At 39.7% G+C, this 10114-nt stretch overlaps 1 long non-coding RNA gene across 1 annotated transcript; it reads right to left on the bottom strand.

The window, feature by feature from the left end:
- Nucleotides 1-1052: 1052 nt before the first annotated feature.
- Nucleotides 1053-8295, bottom strand: LOC309514400. Its single transcript, XR_014211964.1, has 2 exons — nucleotides 8003-8295; nucleotides 1053-1888 (listed from the first exon to the last, which is right to left on the bottom strand). It is a non-coding gene; the product is annotated as an uncharacterized lncRNA (long non-coding RNA).
- Nucleotides 8296-10114: the final 1819 nt, after the last annotated feature.

The following is a 10114-nucleotide window of genomic DNA, read 5'->3' as shown; positions in this document are numbered from 1 at the left end:
TCGCTTAAATCCCACTTGCTTCTTAATGACATGTAATATAGTGTAATGATATCGTGTCCACTCTCCCGCCAATATATTTCATTATACAAAAGAGTCATTGTTTGTTTTTGAACACAGCAGCAGCCTGAACAGATAATTTGCTTTTTTTAAAAAAAAGCAACAAAAACACAACAATAACCAACATTGTAAAATGGACTCCTTATGCTTACTTTTTAAAGAACTTTCTTAGGCAGAAAATCATTTCTATCCCCTGAAATCAACAACAATAGGAAAATCAATGTTGTTATGACCATTAAAGTTAATTTTCACGTTTACTCTGTGCTGTGTTTCAAAATCCAATGCTGCAGCCAGCTTTGAAGCATTTAGAGGCCTATTGTGAGCTCAAGTACTTACAAGTTTATATCTTGTTTTTCCCCCACGGATCTTTTGTGCAGCTGAATGAGTATGTATTCTGCAAGACTTTCAGTCTTTTGTCAGCAGCATAGCAACCATCTCTGGGAAAGATGTAGACAAACACATGGAAGGCTTTGAACTTCAAATATGGCTTCAGCAGTCCTTTTATTCTGACTGTGAATAAGAGCTGCATCTGTTCCTTTATAGCGTGTATTCTCACATTGCAATCATATTGCATACTTACCTGGGAGTAAGCACCATTGAAGAAAATGAGACATACTTCTGAGTAGACATGTACATGCCTACTTCATATTTGCGGTACGGAAGTGGGTTTATAGAAATTGATAGGACAATACTTTCAGGGCATTCTCTTCATTACTTATGACTTGGTGCCAACTAAGTACAGGATTTAACCTGCTCTCCAAAATTCTCCTGTTATTAACTTTTCTATTTCTTACTATCCTGTTAGCTGGGAACACAAATTTATGTTGAAGGTGCAGGATGTAAATCAACTAGTGTTGCCATATTTCTAGAAGCAGAATTCAGGACACAAAAGTTGTCAAGCTTTCTTTGGGAACTCAGAGTTGTTGAGGCCATCATAAAACATCCATATATAAAAATTTTAAAATATATACAAATAAACACCCATGTAAAATATGTAATAACAAGAATTTTCATTGGAGATTTTAGCCAATCAACTTCAAAATCCAGGACATTTTGCTGATTTTCCAAAATTCCCCTAGACGCTATTTTCGCTAGTTAAATCCTGGACACGCCCAGGAAATTCTGGACAAATGGCAACCCTAAAATAAACATTAAAGAGAATTCTATTGCCATTATGGCAATAGACCCACAGCTTGTTCGGCAGAATTGGAGAAGTATTCATCAACTTCAGGTACTGCTGTTCTGGCACTGCTGATTTGTGGCTGGACTCTCTGCTTAGTGCTGTGATTCCTCTTTGGACGGAGAAAGATTTTGCTCGCCCACAGGGAGTGATCTGTGCCACAGTTGGCACTGTAGCAGCTATGTGTGACATGAACACAGTGCCAATTGCCTAGTGACAATCAGCTCCAGGTGGTGTCAGTGGCTTGACCTTAGATATCTCCGGGACACTCACTGTTTTGCCTTGGTAGAGAAGAATGTGTTTCTGATGCAGAGGCTGTGATGCGAGCACAGCTCAAGTAGCATATGCAGTTTTCATTCATGCTGCCAGTACCAAAGTGGTTTATGCAGTTGTCCCATGTGTGATGATCATCCCCAACTCTGGCATTGAAATCTCCAAGCAGGAATAGGTGTTTGCAGGCTGGCAACCTCATTGATAGTCTTGTTATTCACCCCATGCCTAACTGCCTTATCACTTTACCCACTAAAGAGTGTTGACTCGTCCAGTAAGCAAGTTGCCATCATTCCAGACCACTGGCCGTGCTGGCTGGGATGTTGTAGTCCAACAACATATGAAGGGCACCAGGTTGAGGAAGGCTGTGTTCTGTGGCACCTGCAAAGGAGGCCAGTGGAATGTTGATTAATTTATCTAGCTAAATATCTCTATCATATTTATTACTACCCTTAAATCCTGTTCCCAGGACAATTTAGATGACAGCAACACACAATTAAGGAACTTAAAAAAATACAAACAAGATACTGTATTTACACAGATCTAATGCACCATAGAATCTAATGCACACCTCAGTTTTCAAAACCTTGAAACCAAAAAAGTATTTGCTGGCGAATGTAAATGCACCATCAAATCTAATGCGCATCCTAATTTTCGTGATATAATTGGGCCAAAATTTACATTCAAGAAAATATGGTATTTTGAGTTGTATGCACATTTGGCAACACCTAGATGGGTACCATGCTTCTGGAATCACAATGGATGGATCAGCCAATTTTCTCTCGGTGTTAGAATGGAGCAGACCTAGGACCGACTGCCTGCAAAACTGTTTCTTGCAGACTTTAAAACAACTGAAAAACCCTCTACATTTAAATTATATGCATCTTACACATCTACTTCCCCTAAAATATATATTCTTATATACATGTTGTAAGAAGCACATTTTTGTCTACATTTTTTTGAATCAAAATTGAATTGCAAAATTAATAGCTATATTCTGAAATACACGTAAATCCGGGACTGATGAACTGGGTCGTTTCACTTTAAATTTCAGAGCAAACAAATTTCTTCCCCATCTCTGTTCAGGGGTTCCTTTGTGGATATATGTCATATCCTATATTTATCTGAGGGTTCTAACAATGTTAAGAAAGTCTGTTTTGCCAGGGGTAGTTATGGTGCTGAATGTAGTTACCTCTTTACCTAATAGGTGTGCTCTCCCGATATTAGATTTAATAACTTTCAACACTATTTATAGGGTACTATGTCTGATTAATTTGTATATTGTAATAGAGGTATAACCCCCATTTTGCTTCTGATACAAAAAGTATATGAGCCCCTAGATTTTAAGTATATATCTTCTATTGGAGCCAGCAGCGTTTAGAAACTCACATGTGCTTTTAGGATAATAGCTCTGGTTAGCAAGTTCTATCCTTCTAGGCCACTTTGCTAGGAAAGTCTAACAAGATGAGAATAATTTCCACTTTGCTGCAGAAGAATTCTGTAAGAGGCAGCACATTACCGATGCTTTTAATTTCCATTTGATTGCAATCATTTAGATAACTCTTCCAGAGATACCAGATGAGCCTGTGCTTTCCATTAAGACATATGTATGAAACTTATAATAGAAGTACAAGAAATAGCGTAACATATGTTCGCTTCATGTCCGAATGAAGGGTGGTTAATTCTAGTTGCTCTATATGAAAAATGTGACCTATTAATAACTATCGTAATGCATTGGCATTATAAGTTATTAATTGTAGAATGGGTGATGAAATTCCAGGCACATTAGCCCATTATGTTTTCTTCAAATCCATCAGCGTTTAAAGCATCCATCAATACTATCACATATAGAACAGCAGGGCTTTTGAATGCACACAAACAAGCTCAATAAATAATAACAGCAACTTGAATAAGCACAGCAAGTAACACTAACAACTCTGAAGGTACGAAGGTAGTAGCTGCATGGGATTTTCCACCATATTACACAGAGTGCAATGATTATCTGCCTGCTGGACAGAAGTCATGGGTGTGGGCTTCATGCAATGAATTTCAATCCTAAAAAAGTTCAACAACTTTGGTCGGCCCTTTGGTCAGCCCCCACGGTCCTTCACTTCATCAAATCTGGCCCTCTTTGAAAAAAGTTTGGACACCACTGATTTAGGACAAAGTAGTTGACCTAGAGAACCTGAGGGGATGAGAGAGGTTGGTGGGTGAGGCCTTCAAGGAGGTTGTGATAGTGGTTTCCCTTTCTCAGGGTGAACATTCCTCTCCTATAATGGAGAATGAAGGTCTCTGGGAAGAAAATGTCATGCTGAGGAAGAGGAAAATGATCCCCTAGAATTGGGTAAACCGATGCCTTCTCACATCAAGGACATTGCTTTAGGTCAGTAGTTCCCAAACTCCCTGCTCTCTTCCTGACCTCTTGAAAATTGCTGAGGCTACTTAGTGGACCACTTAATGAATTTTCTGCTTCTTGTAGCAATTGTAATGTGCTGTGCAAGATGTAGTAAAAAAAAATTAAATTGTATTCCTGTTGCTTCTTTTATTTCTTATATTGCATTTTATTGTTTTACCATCTGAATTCCATGTACAAGTTTTAAGAAGGTTAAAAATTGCAACCCTACCAAGTCAAAATGTTGCCAGCTGCCATCACACCTACCTATTTAAATAACCATTTCTTTCAGCAAAAAAGTGGCAGTTGGCAAAGTCTTGGCCTCCCCCTTGTATTTTGGTGATTTGAATACACATACAACTGGTGTGAGATACTTGTACGGAGATAGCAGATACATTTGCATCAGAATCCAAAAAGAATTGTAGGAATCATCCCTGAATTCACAATTGTGATTAAGTATTTCATACTACCCTTCAATCATATTTCCAGGGCCACTTACAAAAAGGACAGAATCAGTTAAAAATGTAAACAGGCAGAAAAACCCACGCTGATCCACTGCACAGTTCTTCAGTGGCATAGAGCCTTATAAACAAAAGGAGAATTAAAGAATTGTAGGTCTGTAGGAGTGTTAAGGATCACCTGCCCACCGCATTGAGGCAGGATTCTCTGTGCCAGACTCCCTGAAAAGGACAGTGGCTGTAATCCAAAAGAGACAGCAAGCCAACAGCAGGGAACAGGAATCAGCCAGGTACCCATTGCCAGAGCTGCCTGGGGAAAAGGAATAAGCTTTGTCCAGGGAGTCTTGCCATGTTCTCTGGGGGCAACATGAAAAATGCCAGCCATCTGACCTAGGGGGGAATTCTTTCTTCTCCCCAAATAGAGCAGCTATCCAAATCTTTACTAGGAGAGTCAAAGCCACCACAACTTATTCAAAGCATGGTTCACTTCATTCTTTGTTTTATCTCAACTCAGGGGTGGAAGCATACCTAGCCTCTCTTGTGCCCTTGGCAAGGAGTTGTATCTGTGCCTTGCCCCATCCCTTGCCCTGTCAGAGCCACACTGGGCACTTCACTCACACTTCTAATAGTGTCACCGGTGGACTCGGGAGGCGGTCCCGCTGAGCTGGCATGACGGCCCATGCCAGTGACCATATTCCTCTGCCGAGGCACCCAGAGAACCTCACCTGTGTTCTTCATCTGAGAGCAGCAGCAGAATGGCATGGTGAGCATGCCAGCCCCCGGGTGGGCTGCTAACCAGAGTGGAGAGGCATGATTTGTGAGCTCCCCTGGTCCTGTGCCTAAGGCTGGGGTCAACCTGGACAACCCCTAGATACACCCTTCGAAGTGTGTGGCTGGGTACTTAAAAAATAGGGGACCAGCCCAATAGACCCAAGCATCCTTGCCAATTTATATGCATATATGTAAATTTTTGAAATATTTACTAGAATTTAGATTTCACAGAAGGCAGGTCAACTAATTTTCCCATCCCCAAAGCAAGTCAGTTCCCCCCCATTCATATGCACCCCATCATCTAGTTTTGTCCTTTTTAAAGTTTCATTCATCCTTTCTTTTTCTTTCTAAGAATTTTAATTGAAAATGCATTAAAATTGGCTACCTACAAATTCAATAAAACAGAAAACACAGCACAAATCCTTTGTTATATTTTTGTGGGCCACTTAAAGACCTTTCTGGCATTAACTGGTGTATAAATATATGAAATAAATAAATGAAGCCTCCAAATGGTGCCTGTCTGGCTTTCTGCTTCATCATCATCATCATCATACACACCAGGGCTAAAAAATATGAATGAAATAATGTTTGGCCTCAAATCATTTAGGGCTAATCCACACATTACATGCTGAGCTATGAAGGGAAAGGATGCAAAATAAGCACGGTGACTCTCCACAACTCCTGGAGGGAGTCATGATTGCTACAACTCCTTGTTGAGTATATATGCTATGCAGTGAGCCTCCAATGGGGTCAGGGAGGGGCAGATGCCCCCCTAAATCAATAAAAAAACAATAAAAATGCATGACTTACTGAGGTTCTGCCTCCCCCAACAAAACTCCTGGCTACGCCCATGCTGCATAAAATACTCTGTGTAAAATGCAAAACGACCATTTGGCTTTGAAAGACGACCTCCATGATGGTGCCCATGCCTTTAATGAGCACTTTCTCCTATTTTATCTGTAATTCCAAGACCATTTAAATCTGTCACGGCTTCCTCCAGACTAATGCTTCCTGTTTGTGCCATATTCTAATAGACATTAGTTAAGCCATTTCCTTTGCTTCTTAAATGGTTCTTAAGATACGATGTTAATGAACAGTATAGATAGCTAAACATCTGGGTACCAGTTCAAAAAGTTCTGGCAATTACTTCTTAACTGTTGAAAGCTCTTGCTTCGAAGACGCAATTTATTGAAATGATCTGGAGTTGTAAAAGTTCATTTTTTGTAAAGAAAAGATATAGAAAGCTATTTGCGAAATTAAATGTACCTTTCCAATCCAGTGATGCTGCAGAGAGCAGTTCTTCTTTATGAAAAATTACTATGAGTAGCTTTAGGATCATATTAACGGCAAAAATGAATCATATATAAAAAGCAATTTCTTACCAAGGACCGGCTATAAAATATGTGCCTTTGGCTTTTTGTTTACCCTTTGAACTGAATGCAGTGCTATTGCTGACTGATCTAGTTACCTTGAGACATGGTTTTGTGCCCATCAGATTTTCATGCAATTATCTTTTTAGACTGAGTAGCAACATAAATCATCTTCATTTTGTGTGAGATGTTGACATTTATTGATTTAATGTTCTCAAGAAACCTTTCAGGGAAACACAAAAATCAAATGGCTAGATATTAAGAGATAACATCTTAACAAAAATGGATAAGTAGTTGTTAGAAGGTTTGTCAGAGCGTAATAAGGCCAACTGTTCCAAAGATACATGGCATCATTGTTGTGACAATTCTTCTTATCGTTTTCTCAGGAAGTTCTCTGTGATGAATTTGTATGTAGAAATTGAACCAAACATTAAGAAACAGCCCACAGTAAGCATTTTAAGGTAGAACGAGCTACCCATGATTAGTAGTGGCAAGATTCAGCACTTGGTTTGCAGTCTGAGAAATGTCTTTTAGCCAATTGATGAGGTCTTCAAATTTATGTTCAAATGGTGCCAATGTGGTGGTCTAAATGCCTTTAAGGCTTGGTGAATTCTGTCAATGTAGACATCCAATTCTCTATTGGCCCCCATAACCGCTGCCACTGTCACACCTTTTTGCAGGTGAGCATTGACTGTAGACATACCGGTGCCTAAGACCTCATCTGAGTCCCCAGATAATGAGCCTTCAATTTGCTCTTTTAGATCTAGACACTGAGGAGTTGCTTTTAGATCAATGAAATACTTGAATCATTACTGTTACCCATATGTATGGAAAGACTATGGTTCTCCCTCCATGATATTTTGGCCACACCATGCTCCCTGAGTCTCAAACCAAGTCTCAAACTTCTGGGTTGAGACTTGATTTTTTTTTAAATTATCCTTGTAGCACATAATTTATTTTAAACACTGTACAAATAAATGGCAAAATAATAATAATCACCAGATCCCATGTCTAGAATTCACAGTGATAATTCTCCTCATCTGCCTTCTTAAGGCTATTTACTCAGTTTGGATAATGACAGCATTGCATTGTGGGCCTTACCCATTAAACAGTTATTAGGGTAAAGAAATGAAAATGAAGTCTCTCTTATTTAAAGAGAATTCTCTTACATGCTTAGGGCACTTTTCAATGAGGCGAAAACCACTCTGCTAACCAATAAGTACTGTATTTTTCTGTGTATAAGACTACGTAGATATTTCCCCCAATGTTTTTAAGTTTAAAATTGGAGGTCGTCTTATACACGGAATGTTGCGATTAATTATTTCTTAATTTTGGGCTCAAAAAATAGGGGTTGTCTTATACACAGAAAAATATGGTATATTGGTATTATGAATGATTATATTGTCTTGCGTGGAATTGTTTTAAAGGCCTTAAAAAAAACAACAACAACCAATCATAAGGGGCAACGGAGACAAATAACAAAGAGTATATGACCTATGTGAACCTGGTAGGTTTGATTTTGCTGAAGTGAACCTGAACTTGTAGCCTGATATTCGAGGGCAGGAAGTACAGTCACTGCTGGAATTGTGCTGGCGACTCTTGGGGCTTGGCCTCTGTAGCTGCATGGAGTGACACAGCAACACCAGAGAAAGTTTTCCTTATCTTCCCAGGGTGTAAGCCATGCTCCGCAGAAACTGCATGCTGCGTATCCATCAACTTGTATTCATTAGTTACTGCGAAGAATTCTAAGTCTTTGTTACACATCCGATGTCACAATCAAGCATAAGACCTGCCAAGCTCACCAGTTTCCTATTAGCTCTCCCCCAAACCACAGTAATTCTGAGCACATCATTTTAACACAGCAGGAAGAAGGAAATTGGATTTCTATTATGCTCCTTGCCAAAGACATACAGACAATTCACCTCTTTGCACGTGGAGTCACTATATGGGAGATGAATTGCATTAAAGCTGAGTTCATAAAGGACACCCTAGATTACAGCTCCATATTTAAATTCAAAACTCCAAGACATCAAATGACTGGAAGAAGCACAATCTGGACATCTGAGACAATTATTTAGGTGATATTTAAGCATGTAGTGAATAAAATAAGGCAACCGTATTTCTTCTGTCAAATTCTTTTGCGTTGAAAGCTTAAATATATGTTACAACATCAAGAGGTAGCAACATATATTAATGTTCCGTGGCAATTAAAACTTTGGGCAAGAATAATCTTCTGGCAGAAAGAACCATTTCCAGCATGTTTCAGGGTGCTTTCTCATGCATTCTTGGAAAACTGCATCAAGCAACATCCCTTGCGCTGCTGGAATTGTATGGACTAGTGTTGAGCTGAAGGAGGGGGTGTTTTTCTGAAATATACTCGGAGTTGAGTGTTGAGTTCATGCTCTTTATTCAACTCACAGTAGTGAGGAATAGAAGTGCCCCCCAAATATCTGCTTTATATACATTATTTACACAATGGGCCGCACGTGATTGGCTAATTCTGGATTCTCCTGTAGGCCAATCAGGTTGCAGATTCACTTCCATCTGGAGCTGGATTGGTTGGCTCCTGTACTGCTGCATTGTTCTAGGACCAATCAGACTGCATTCTGGACCCTATGGTTCTAAGACCAAGCGGACTGCTGCATTCTGAATCCTATTGTTCTAGGACCAATCAGACTGCTGCCTTTTGGATCCTATTCAACTCAGTACATAACATTTTCATAAGCTTTTTTGTCGCTATATTGGAGGGAAGGGATGAACTGTTTCTACAGTGGGAATGTGCTTTCCCCAAAAAACACAGCTGTCTGGGCACACCCATTTCTCCCACTCAGGTAGTGGTGACATATGATTATTTTGGAAATGAATGTGCATAGCAGCCTTCCCCATGGGGCTGATGGGAGTTCTGGCCCAAAAGATCAGGAGGGCAACAGGTTAGGGAAGGCTGGCATTATTGGACCCAACTCCTAGAGACCAAGTCCCCCCTCCCATAGAATACTTGAGGGGGCCACCCCACCCCCAATGATGGCCATTGCCATTCAAATTGTGACTGTGCACAGTGTCTTGTTATCAGTTACGGTATGTGGGATGGGGCTTACCTGCCCCCCAATATTTTATTCAAGTTGGCACTCTTGGCTGGCACATATTCTCTTTCACTCAAATACTTGTATATGTATGCAGTCATCCAGTATACAGTTTCAAAGTAACATGTTAACAAACCTTATGTGACATATCTAATGGGAAGCAATGTGCTTTTATCCTTCTTCATTTTAAAAGCCAACATAATTGAGCATAGACAAGAAAATATTGGCAGTTTTTCTGTGGTATGGAAGCTTTGGAAGTCTGCGTAATGTAACACGGCAGGGAGGCTGAAGTAATATTTATCCTTGAGCTTTCTTCTATTTATAATACTTAATTTGCCTAGATTATTATTATGATCGTCAAATCAATTTCTGAAAGTGTGGCATTGGACAATCATTATAACATCAAGAAAACCTTGAGTCTTTCTTTCCACTGGGGGCTGATCCAAACCTGAGAGCAGTTCCATTAGTAGGGAGTAATTCCAACAAGCTTTAGAGTCTCTGAATTTTCTCGTGCTGCAGTTTCCTGCATAATTATT

Source organism: Podarcis vaucheri (assembly GCF_965113315.1).
Source record: "Podarcis vaucheri genome assembly, chromosome: 11".
Lineage (NCBI taxonomy): Eukaryota > Metazoa > Chordata > Lepidosauria > Squamata > Lacertidae > Podarcis > Podarcis vaucheri.
This window is presented reverse-complemented; position numbering and strand designations above follow the sequence as displayed.